At 43.0% G+C, this 13,141-nt stretch overlaps 1 pseudogene; it reads right to left on the reverse strand.

Annotated features, from left to right (window-relative positions):
- Nucleotides 1–6,337: 6,337 nt before the first annotated feature.
- LOC142681801 (U2 spliceosomal RNA) lies at nt 6,338–6,512 on the reverse strand (annotated as a pseudogene).
- Between the last annotated feature and the right edge of the window lie 6,629 nt (nt 6,513–13,141).

Genomic DNA, 13,141 nt, shown 5'->3' on the forward strand with positions numbered 1-13,141 from the left:
CAGACTCTCGTTTATATTTCTGTAATCAGTTTCACGTCATGTGACTCAAACCATAAAACAAGGTCTAAAAAAACATCATTTGGAAAAAAAACTATTGGTCGACACTTCTAGTAAAAGAATAAATAATCAAGTTTACTTACAAAAATTGTTCCATTCCGTATGTTTCCAGATTTCTTCCGCTTTTCCATCACCTAATCTCTTCTTATCACATAAAAACACTGTAAATAATCTGGATAAAAACACTTTTCTACATTCTCTCGGAGTTAGCATGTTCTTTCCAAAAACCAGCAGGTTTCTAGTATCCCATAAAACCTCCTTAAAAATAGTAAAAACAATCCAGCAGACGCGTACATTTAAATCAGAAGTAAAATCTTGACCAATTAAAACCCTTTCAAAAATAAAATTCCTAACACCAGTAAGTGCAGCAAACAGGCCCTCCAATAAAAACAGAACTTGTCTGGCATAAAAACAGTCCCAAAATATGTGATAAATATCTTCTATACCTCCACAACCCTCTCTTGGACATACTTCTCGTATATTAATGCCCCGTCTACTCATAAAAGATCGGGTTGGGAGGCAGCCATGTAATGAGAGCCATGTCACGTCTTTTTGTCTATTTGACAGCCCAGACACGTAAAATAACTTCCATATCTTAGCTGACTGTGCAGAACTGCAAAATGGCACATCACACAAAACCTCATCTTTCCTCAAATGTTGTACTATTGCACTTTTCTCAGGCTTACCAAGGGAACTCAATCGGTATTGATCACTAAAGGACCTGAGGACCGTATAAAAAACAGGCATTACCAATGACATGGGTCTCCTCAGGTCCCTTTCACACCATCCCCATTTTGTAAGCAACCAACCTGCTAGATACTTACACATGTCAGCTGTCCTGTTGTTGCACTGTACGGTTTTAAAAATCAATAAAAAATAATGCATTTTTATAAAAACCTCTATATTTGGAAAACCATACCCTCCCCGCTCGGGGTTGCTCATAACAGTCGCTCTTCTTATCTTTTCCATTTTTGATCCCCAGTAAAAAATGAACAGTTTCCTCGTCATTCTTCTCATCCATAACTTCCCCGGCGGGAGGATCATCGTTGTGTATAAAAGTAGAGGTAAAATCACAGCTTTGATTATTAAAATTTTCCCTTTAAAAGACAATTTTCTCAATTTCCAAAAATTTATCTTCTTCTCCACCTTTTTCTCCAATATTGCATGACTCTTCTTGCCTTTTAAATCTTTCTCAAAAATTATACCTAGTATTTCTATCTCTTCTTTCTTTTGAATCTTATCCACCACTACATCCATTTGTTGTCCAAAATTCACTAGCTGGCATTTGCTCCAATTTACATTCATCCCTGCCAAGCTACAAAAAATCCTCAAATGGAGATTCGCTCTATTTAGATCACTCTGAGAATTACAGATAAAGGCCACATCATCCATGTAGCCTATCGATTTTACATTTTTCCCATTGGCACCTGGGACAAAAACTCCTCTCATTCCTTTGTCCTGCTGAACTGATTTTAAAAGTGTTTCAATTACACATATAAAAAGAATTGGGGAGAGAGGGCATCCCTGTCTCACTCCTGATCTTACCCTAAATGCTTCACTAACATGACCATTTACTAATATTTGACTATTAGCTCCACTGTACAATCCTCTAATCACTCTAAGCAGTTTTTCAGGGACGCCTAGCTGTCTCAAAGCTGTAAACATAAAACGGTGTGACACTTTATCATATGCTTTTTCAAAGTCAGTTGATTCAATAAATAAAGGAATTTTGTTAAAATTTGAATAATAAATAATATCTCTTAAAAGCACTAAGTTGTCAGAAATCTTTCTTCCAGGTACTGCGCACACCTGATAGTCCCCTACCATAAGACCTATCACATCGTTTAACCTGTTTGCCACAATCTTTGCCACAATTTTATAATCATTATTTAACAATGTGATTGGGCGCCAATTTCTTATATCTTTTTCATCACCTTTTTTATGAATCAAAGTCACAATCCCATTCTGCATAGAAGATGATAAAAGCCCGCAACTAAAGATATATTGCACAACCTTATGAAATTCTTCCCCAATTATATGCCAATAAGAACAATAAAACTCAGCAGGGAGGCCATCGCTACCAGGAGTTTTCCCTTTTGCCATACCCTCCATGGCGCGCTTGACCTCCCCCTTCCTCACATCTTCCGTTAAAAAGCCAACACTTTCCTCTGGCACATTATTGGATAAAATCTTACAATAGTCATTAATCTCCACTTCAGACGCTCTGCTATCATTATTAAAAAGTGTTTCATAAAAGCCAACGATTCCCTTCACCATCTCCTTCCCAGTCACTTCACCATCTGGGGTTAGAATCGATTTAAAAAGCCCTTTGGAATTAAAACATTTCTTAAAAAAGTACCGAGTACACTTCTCATTCTCCTCCATATGCTGTACTTTTGCACGGTACACAATGTTTCTCCCACTTTCTTTCAAGCACTTTCTCCTCTCCTCCCTAATGTCCTCAATTTCGCTACTCACATCAAAACCAATATTCCTGAATTTATAAAGTGCTTCCAATCTTGAGATTAAAATGGCTTCCTTCTTCTTCCTATCTTGTGCCTTCTTAAAACAAGTTTGTTTAAAAAACCCAGCAAACTTCTCCTTGGCCCAATCCCACCAGACCAGTATGCTGCTAAAACACTTCTGTTTATCAACACAAGATAAAAACACTTTTTTAAAATCTTCCACTACCTCTTCATCCTGCAAAAGACTTATATTTAATTTCCAGAGCCCTCTGCCAAAGACAGCTGACTCTGAGACACTTATTTCCGCAGTAATAATCTTATGATCTGAAAAGCTGGTCATCACTTGGTCACATCGAGCCACCTTAACTCCTTCGGACGCAAAAATATAATCAATCCGGGATTTTGATCTCCCACTATCAGCTATGTATGTAAAATTCTCCTCGGTGGTAACCATCAGCCCTGCGTCTGTATAACGTAAGTCCTGCACCATATTATTTAAAGCATTAGAGGTAATATCTAACTTGACATCTGTAGAGCTCTGACGATCATTAATACTTCTGATACAATTAAGATCACCTAAGACAATGGTAAAAACCCTACCAGGCATAAAAAGTTTAAGAGTTTCTAAAAATGACACACGTGCCTGCTTATCTGCTGGTGCATAAGCATTAAAAATCCTAATACGTTGTCCTAAAAACTCTAAAACCAATATCATAAAACGACCTGGTAAAATCACATTACACTCCAAAACTTTAAAATTACTGTTCTTGAGTAAAATACCAATGCCTTCATTTTTATTCTCAGCGCAAGGCGACCAGAAGGACTGCCCCTGAGGCCACTCACTGCTATGGGGTGCAGATCTTATAGCACACTCTTGCAAGCATATCACATCAACCTTCAATGTGCTTAGGTGGTCAAAAATTACAGCTCTTCTTGTGCTGGATCCAATGCTCCGCACATTCAGTGTAGCTACCAACACACTCATTATTGCGACTATAGCAATGCTCACCATTTTGTCAGCCATATTCTTACTTAAAAGGGCCCTGTCTCTCAACCTTGCGACTTAAAAAAACCCCTATATCAGGCGATCCTGTATCAGAATCCCTGCACATCTGACTACCTCCAGTTAAGACAGGATCCCTCTGCAACCCAGTCCAAGACCCTTCTACCCTAGTTCTTTTACTGGCAGAAGCGGCCTCCCCTTCCTCCATTCCTCTCTCAATAACAACATCATCAGCATCTTCATATTCTTCTTCACTTAAAACTCTTTGTCCTGGAGTCAAGGAGACATCAGAGCTATCACCCTGGCACTCCATCTCCTCACCTTCCCCAACTGCAGGATCAGGGCAATCCTCCCCATCCACATCACTCTCACTACTATTGGAGATATTCTCTACCATCACTGAAGGAGCCAGAAAGATCTCATTCAAAATGTCCTCAAGCCCCTCCCCCTCATTTGAATATGCATTTCCCTCCAAAACTGTTTTTCCCTCCAAAACTGGTTTTCCCTCCAAAACTGTTTGTCCACCATCTTCTGTGGAACTACAAGCACCAACAATCCTTCTATCTGCTTGTACTTTTGCAACATCTTGCAAGCCATGACTTATACTTTTAACTCTGTCTGCATATGTACTTTTGCCTCTAATGGAACTATTCCCAATTCTCTTAACTCCTTCCTCCCTTGCCTGCACCTGCTTCCCCCAGTGTACACATTTTCTTGCTAGATGATTCCCACTTCCACATATGTCACACAACCTTGCTACCTGACATTCTCTAGCACTATGTCCTGGTTTATTACAGTTCCTACATACCTCTTCTTTCACTGGACAATTTTCCAGTACATGGCCATAAACAAAACAATGCCTGCAATACATATCCTGTCCTGGGTAGTAACAAAAGCCCCTCTCTCCACCAATTGAAAAAACTGCAGGTACCTCACAATCTTCTTTAAATATAACAAAAAATCTTCTTTTACCATTCAAATATCCATGTTTGTTCACCAATCTTCTGTCAAAAACTACTTCCTTGCAATATCTTGTCAAAAAAACCTTCACCGTGTCGTCCTTAACTTTTGGGTTATACATGTGCACTATTAACATTTTCTTTTGCTGTTTAAACGATGGTATCACTCTTATATGCTCCAAAACAGTCACTTTCTTCTCCTCCTTCATCTTCAATATATCCGCATACACTTTCTTACATATATCCTCAAAACAAAGAGTGATATCATAAATTCCTTGCCTCTGGAAATCTTGCAAAGCTAACACATCCGTTACCTTGAGATAAGGGAGCTTCTGCAGAATCTCCCTCACGATCTGATCCAATCCAATTCGGTCACGAAATCCCTCCTCGACTTCCAATCGCACCGTGTCCTCAAGTCCTTGAGCCGTTTTCGCCATTTTGCAGGTCGATATATTCTCCAACCCACGATCACCCCCGAACACAATCCGGGGCCCCCACAAGGAGGACCCCGATCACTCCTTCTGACGCAGACCAGTAGCAGTCCCCCACCACTGATCTTTGCCAAAAGGCCGAGAAGCGATAACCCGAACGGGCCGCGCGTTGACCGAGCCTGCCCAATACTGCTGTTCACCCCTTGCAGCGATTCAGCCTACTCCTAGGCAATTCCATGGGGCCCTGCAGGCTCACACACACTCACAGCTACACGGGAGGTGAATAAAGGCCGGAGAGGAAGCAAGACAGGATTTGCTTCTTTTGCTTGCACCACAATGCAGTGCTGAAAGAGGAGGAATCGACATAAAAACGCCTTCCTGGCAACGCCCAAATGCCCTCCTGCCGTGCAAACACTGGCAGCAGCAGCAGCAGCAGCAGCAGCAGCAGTAAGTGCATGCCCACTGCCACCCCTTCTCCTTTCACACCTTGTATCAGCTTTAATCCAGTCCAGTGCTGCCTGCTGAGCAGCACTGACCAACACTGCCTGGGCCCAGGCTTTTATCTCTGAGGCCCCATTATGATGTCAGAAAGCTGGCTCTGGCTCCTGAGGTCTCCACTATGACACGTGCAAAGTTCCGTCTGAACTTTATATAAGACGGTGCGGCTCAGTCAGTCACTCAGTGTTGCCTGAGAGGGCAACACTGCAACAGCCGGCCCCCAGGCTGTCTTTTTTTTGCACAGCTAGTTGCCTCCAGGAGGCCACAAGAGGGAGACAAGGGACTGCAAAATGGAAAATAGGCATCCACCAACTTTACAGACAACTTGTTCTCCTTGCTCCTACAACCTCCATCCTTGCACAGTTTGTTATTCTTCCAGGTAACATAGTAACAAATCCAAATTGCTGCTCTCTTTGTAGGCAAGCAAGGGTTTGTTGCAACTGCAATTCTTACTTCTTCTTGAAATGTAGGGACCACAGTACATTCCATCACATCCATCTAGTGTACACAGGTAGGTCCATTGTGACGGGCGGGCGGGCGGGCTGGCTGCTTTAATGGCTGTTTGCTGTTCCCCTACTTCACTCCACTATTTGACTATGGTGCTGCATCAATCAGTGGCTGGCTCAGGTGCAGCTCTTTAACCTACCTAGGAGGGAGGGCGGAGAGAAGACAAGGAAGGTGAATGAGCTGTTCCAATGTGAAATGCCGGAAACACAGAAACACAGACGACACAAAACAAGAGGTGGCAATGTATTAATTAATTGCATTTAATAAATTGGCTCATTATCACACATGACTGTACAAATGCATTGTCCAACAGGTGTTGAAATAATGGGATTAAAAGGGGAGATCCCATCCGAAAGACAAAAACAATGGCAAACACAAAAAGCACTTTTGGAATCTGATTTTAGTAAACACATAAGGAAAGGGTGCACCGGTCCTGGAAATACTGCAATACCAGGTCAATGCGTGGAGTGGACAGAGCAAGCTCTATTTCCATCTCCCTGTTCTAAAAATCCATTTAATATATGGTCCCCAGATAGGGGACGTATCAGATATTAAACTGATAAGAACAGATTTTTTTTTTTTTTTAAGTTGGCTACCCCTTTTCAGGGGTGTCAATGGTTTATTTCATAAAAAAATACAGTTTACAATAAAACCAACTTTTGTACAAATGAATAACAATAAAATCAATATTTCATTGCATTACATTACATAAAAGGGACATGGTGGCAAATCTTTATATGTTGGAGTTCCATTCTTTCACAAACCATTTATTTAGAAGGGTGGCATTTCTTTTTTTGTCTAATAAATAATAAATGTACATTTCGCTAAAACAAAGACCTAAAACATCATCAGTAGATAAAACATCGTGCTTAAAAATCAGGATGTTCCTGGCCTTCCATAGAGCTTCTTTGGCGCAATTCATCGTCTTCCACGCTATTATCTTTTGGCTCGCGGTTGGGCATCCAAATAGTCCATATAAAATATCTTCATAATTCAAGTCTTTCAGGTCTGCCATCTTTGCCAAAAGAGGGAATATTTTTTTCCAAAATTCCTTCGCAAAATCACACGTCCAAAAAATGTGTCGAACCGTTTCCTCGGCCTGGCAGCCTTCCCTCGGGCAGACGGCAGACCTCGCGAACCTCCTTCTGTATTGGAATGCCCGGCATGGAAGACATTGATGAATGCAGCTCCAGGCCAGGTCCATCTGTGTATTAAAAAGATAAAACACATTAATAATTTTGAAGATAAAAGCACTTCGTTCCTCATTAAAATTCTCAATCCTGCTGACCGTCTCACTTTCTCTTAGGTCTTTAATTAACTTTTTACTATTTTTCAGCTCATTTACATTTTTTCCCTTCAGGTTGAATAAGGCCACTATCTTTTCTAAAATCACATAGTTTATTGAGAGTTTAAAAGCGTAAGGTGAGGATAAAACAATGTTGAACCACCCAAACCTTCGCATTAAAAACCCTGTATTAAAACGTAAAAAATAGGACCAATAATGTTCTTTAAAAAGGGAATTAAAACAGAAACTGAAGAACTTGATTAAAAGAAACCTGTTAAAATTCGGAAAATCTTTGCCACCCTTCGGTTTGGATTTCATCACAATCTCTCTTTTTAGTTTCTCCATTCTGGAACTCCAAAAGAAGGTAAAACATGCTTTAGTAATTTTTTGCAATAAAACCGTGGGGGGAGGGAAAACCATACTTAGATATAAAAGCAGGGGTAAAATGACCATTTTAATAATTAAAACTTTTCCCTCCATGGTAAGTTTTCTCATGTTCCACATACATATTTTTTGATTTACCTTCTGCGCCACCATGTCCCAACTGATAAAACCATTGTCGCACTCACTGAAGGAGACACCTAAAATTTTAATATTATCTGACACAGGGACGGGTATGTCTCTAAAAGCCATGCTTCCTATATTTAAAATATTACTTTTGTCGAAGTTCACCTTAAAACCGGAAGCACAGCAATAAAACTCAATTTGTCTGAGGGTTCTCTGAAGCGACAGGGTGTCCCTGCAAAAAACCGCTACATCGTCCATGTACCCCACTGCTTTAGCCTCTACGCCGCCACCCCCGGGCAGGGGGACTCCACGTATTAACTTATCGCGGCGAATTGTACACAGTAGAGGCTCTAATGCGCAAATAAAAAGCAGTGGGGACAAGGGACACCCCTGCTTCACCCCTGAGTTTAAAATCACGTCCTGTGTCTTAAAACCATTCACTAAAATTTTGCTTGTGCAATCTTTATAAAAGGCTTTAAGTGATAATAAAAATCCTTCAGGTATACCCATACGCTCTAAAACCTTAAAAAGATAAAAATGAGAGACACGGTCGAACGCCTTCTCGAAGTCTATAGATAAAATGGCTAATTTACCTCTTCTAGACCTCGTGTCCTCAATTACGTCTTTTATCAGGTTAAGATTATCCCAGATGCTGCGGCCTGGCACCCCACACACCTGGTTAGAGTGTACAATGTGGGGTATTATGGCTTTTAATCTATTTGCGCACACTTTTGCCATTATTTTATAGTCGCTATTCAGAAGGGTTATTGGTCTCCAGTTCTTCAAAACTGCGATGTCACCTTTCTTATGTAGCAGGGAGACCTCACCCTTCCGCCAGGACTTAGGCAGCATCTTGGAATTAAAAACTTCATAAAAAAGGCTAAAAAGATCCTCTTTTAAAATGTCATAAAATTTGACATAAAACTCACTGGGTATACCGTCCGGTCCGGGAACTTTTCCGGCTTTAAAACTCTTTACCGTTTCTAAAACCTCCTGCTCCGTCAGCTCCTGTAATAAAAAATTCTGGGAGACAGGGTCTAAAACAGTAGTAATCTCCTTCAGTGAGTCACGCATAAAATTATGATCCACAGTTTTAACACTAAAAAGGTCAGCATAAAACTCATGAACTTTACTTAAAATACCCTGTACATCTGACACACCTTCAATATTTTTAATAATAGCCTTTTTATTGTTAATTTTTTTAAAAAAGTACCTGGAGCAGGTCTCATTCTCCTCCACATGCTGAATTTTGGAACGGAAAATGATTTCTTTGCCTTTCTGCTCCAGGCACTGGGCTATTTCTTTTTTTAAGTTAGTGATGTCAGTTTTAACGTCAATTTCATTATCTCTCATCTTGTACAGGGTCTGCAGACGGGTGCTGAGAATTTTAAAAAAAGCATGTTTTTCCCTGGCTTTCGCCACGCTCTTTTTAATAAAAAATTCCTTTATTCTTTTTTTCATTTTCTCCCACCATGCACTGATGGGAGTACGCATGTCTCTCCCCCGCCTGCATTTTTTGTAAAATTCAATAAAATCAGTAAAAACCTGTGGATCATCTAAAAGGGAAACATTTAACTTCCAGGACTTCTTACACACCGGTTTATTAAAATCACGCTTTACATAAAATGATAAAAGCTTGTGATCTGAAAAAACATTAGTTAAAACTTCACAATTAAAAGGCAGTACATTCTCATTACAAAAAATAAAATCTATCCTGGAGCTACAGGTGGCGTTGCTCCAGGTAACGCCGGCTTCCTCTGGGCTGCTCCTATTACATTCTTTGTACACATCAGTTAATTTAAAATCATTTACAATATCTTTGAGCAGTCCAGAGGTCTTATCGTAATTCCTACTTGTAGCACTGGTAAGCCGGCGTTCCCCCCTCAGGATACAGTTAAAATCACCTGCGAGGATAAAAGGCTCAGTTGTATTAATAAAAAGAGGTAAAATTTCTAGCATCTCTGCTCTCTCATTTTTGTCAGGTGAGCCGTAAAAATTTAAAAACTGCCATTTTACGCCGTCAATAAAAGCTTTAACCAATAAAATACGTCCTGGAAGAATCTCTTGAATAAAATCAATAAAAACGTTTCCCTTAAAAAGAATGGCGACCCCTGCTGATCTGGACTCATTTGATCCAGACCAGACTGATGGACCATACTTCCAATCCTCTTTATATTTATTGTACTTCATCATATGGGGAATGCCGCACTCCTGCAGGAAATAAACAGAGGCTGCCAGGCAAGATAAATAATTGAAGAGAGCAACCCTTCTAACTTTGGACTTGGCGCCCCTCACGTTGAGGGATATTCCCTTTAGCTCAGACATTGTGGAGATTTAAGGCGGATTTTGATTTTAAAATAATAAATATTAGCGTATTTTAAAATCAGATATTTTCTCCACCAGCAATACCAAAAATCTCGCTGGAACTTATATACCCGCCCCCATCTGAATCGTTTGTAATGAGGGAAAACGCGGGAGAGGAACTGCCTTCGCTGAGGATAGCGCCAGCAACCAAACTTCTGTGCATCGGGAGCCCAAACGCAGTCAGGCCTCCCTGGGTCTCAAGTGGTTGACCATCTAGATCGGGTGGGTCCCCTAGGGGGCTCGCACCTCCCCCCTGGGGCCGTGCAGGCTCTTCTGGAGGGGGAGGTTGCGCACAAGGTGGGGTGTCAGTTACCACAGGGGGAACAGTGCCCGCCCTCCTCACCAGTCGCGGCGAGGAGGGGGTCCTAGGAGGAGCCACATCGCTTTTCACTGTAGTGTCCATCTGCTCCTCCCCTGTCTCCCCCTTACTGACTCTCGTTTGCCTCCCTTTTTTCCGGGGACCCACCGGCACCTCGTCCTCTTCATCCGACGAGGATGCCAGAGACCCAGGGCTTGGAGCAGGCCCGGCACCCCCTGAGCAACCAGCCTTCTGGGATGCCTCAGTTTTTCCGTCCTGCTCCTTTTCAGCCTTCCGTTTTGCCTGACGTTTTTCTTTTGCGCTAGACTCCCTTTTATCCTCCAAGGTTGCTGGCTGCGAGGTACCTGTTTTGGCTCCAGTCCCTCGCACCTTTGAAGCCCAGGTACCTCTCTCCTCTGTCCTGTGGCTGGTCTGTTCCTCTCCCTGAGGACGGGTTTGGTCTGCTGGTGGAGCACGTGGGGGCGCCCCGGGTTGCTCTTCTTCTCCGCTTCGGTACCTATGAGGACAAGAAAAATACAGGTGACCAGTTTTTTGACAAAAATTACATTTCTTTTCTCCTATGCACTCCCTTATATTGTGCTCTTTGCTTCCACAGTTTCTACAGGTGACATCGCAGTTAAAACTGGTATGTCCATAGGTACCGCAAGCCCTGCAGAAGTTTGGCATCCCTGAGAAGTAGAGGTCGCCATTCACATTTCCAATTTTAAAACGAGCCGGTGGTAACCTCGTTTCCTGGGTGGAGGGGTCCTTTATCAGCGTGACTAAAAACTTCCATTTGGCGGTCCACACTCCACACTCGTTCATCACTCTCCCCATGAGCTTGACATTTTTGAAGTAGGCAGCTAGAAATGCTGCCACTTCCATATCTCTCACATATGGGGAATACATCTTAATCACCACGAGTTTGGTTATTTCAAATTCATGCTCTACTACCTTGACTCCCGCTGTCACGAGTTCACCTTGTTTCCTCTCAGCTCTGTCCATAGCATCACGGAGTATTCCTTCACCCATGAAGGTGACATCATAAATTCCTCGTTTCGGGTAGTCCTGGATAGCCAAGAGCTCGTTCTTGTGGACCGCCAGCAGATTTTCCAAAATGGTATGGACCAAGAATTTGATACCACGTGGACCGCCTCCACCCTCTGCCACGATAAATCGTGCAGAATTCCTTAGCCGGGCATATACCGGCACCGCATCAGGTTCGCCTGCCATTTGCGTAGCCAGGTCGAACCGCACAGCTTTCGCTGCACCCCTTGGGTTAAGGAGACCAAGGGGCTGGGGCTGGGGGGGGGGGGGATCGCAACTCGTTGCTACGGACTAAGCCTCTCTCCCAAATAGCAGCACGGGGGTGAAGTCCAGGCGAACCTGGACGATCCCCCGAGGCCGAGAGAGAGGGTACCGGAGCACCTCCCAACCAAGACCAAGGCAGTACTGATACGAATAAACAGCACTACACTTGATCTCAGCCAGAAGGCCGAGAAGCGATAACCCGAACGGGCCGCGCGTTGACCGAGCCTGCCCAATACTGCTGTTCACCCCTTGCAGCGATTCAGCCTACTCCTAGGCAATTCCATGGGGCCCTGCAGGCTCACACACACTCACAGCTACGCGAGAGGTGAATAAAGGCCGGAGAGGAAGCAAGACAGGATTTGCTTCTTTTGCTTGCACCACAATGCAGTGCTGAAAGAGGAGGAATCGACATAAAAACGCCTTCCTGGCAACGCCCAAATGCCCTCCTGCCGTGCAAACACTGGCAGCAGCAGCAGCAGCAGTAAGTGCATGCCCACTGCCACCCCTTCTCCTTTCACACCTTGTATCAGCTTTAATCCAGTCCAGTGCTGCCTGCTGAGCAGCACTGACCAACACTGCCTGGGCCCAGGCTTTTATCTCTGAGGCCCCATTATGATGTCAGAAAGCTGGCTCTGGCTCCTGAGGTCTCCACTATGACACGTGCAAAGTTCCGTCTGAACTTTATATAAGACGGTGCGGCTCAGTCAGTCACTCAGTGTTGCCTGAGAGGGCAACACTGCAACAGCCGGCCCCCAGGCTGTCTTTTTTTTGCACAGCTAGTTGCCTCCAGGAGGCCACAAGAGGGAGACAAGGGACTGCAAAATGGAAAATAGGCATCCACCAACTTTACAGACAACTTGTTCTCCTTGCTCCTACAACCTCCATCCTTGCACAGTTTGTTATTCTTCCAGGTAACATAGTAACAAATCCAAATTGCTGCTCTCTTTGTAGGCAAGCAAGGGTTTGTTGCAACTGCAATTCTTACTTCTTCTTGAAATGTAGGGACCACAGTACATTCCATCACATCCATCTAGTGTACACAGGTAGGTCCATTGTGACGGGCGGGCGGGCGGGCTGGCTGCTTTAATGGCTGTTTGCTGTTCCCCTACTCCACTCCACTATTTGACTATGGTGCTGCATCAATCAGTGGCTGGCTCAGGTGCAGCTCTTTAACCTACCTAGGAGGGAGGGCGGAGAGAAGACAAGGAAGGTGAATGAGCTGTTCCAATGTGAAATGCCGGAAACACAGAAACACAGACGACACAAAACAAGAGGTGGCAATGTATTAATTAATTGCATTTAATAAATTAGCTCATTATCACACATGACTGTACAAATGCATTGTCCAACAGGTGTTGAAATAATGGGATTAAAAGGGGAGATCCCATCCGAAAGACAAAAACAATGGCAAACACAAAAAGCACTTTTGGAATCTGATTTTAGTAAACACATAAGG

The sequence above is a fragment of the Rhinoderma darwinii genome (assembly GCF_050947455.1).
Source record: "Rhinoderma darwinii isolate aRhiDar2 chromosome 2 unlocalized genomic scaffold, aRhiDar2.hap1 SUPER_2_unloc_6, whole genome shotgun sequence".
In the NCBI taxonomy this organism is placed as follows: domain Eukaryota; kingdom Metazoa; phylum Chordata; class Amphibia; order Anura; family Rhinodermatidae; genus Rhinoderma; species Rhinoderma darwinii.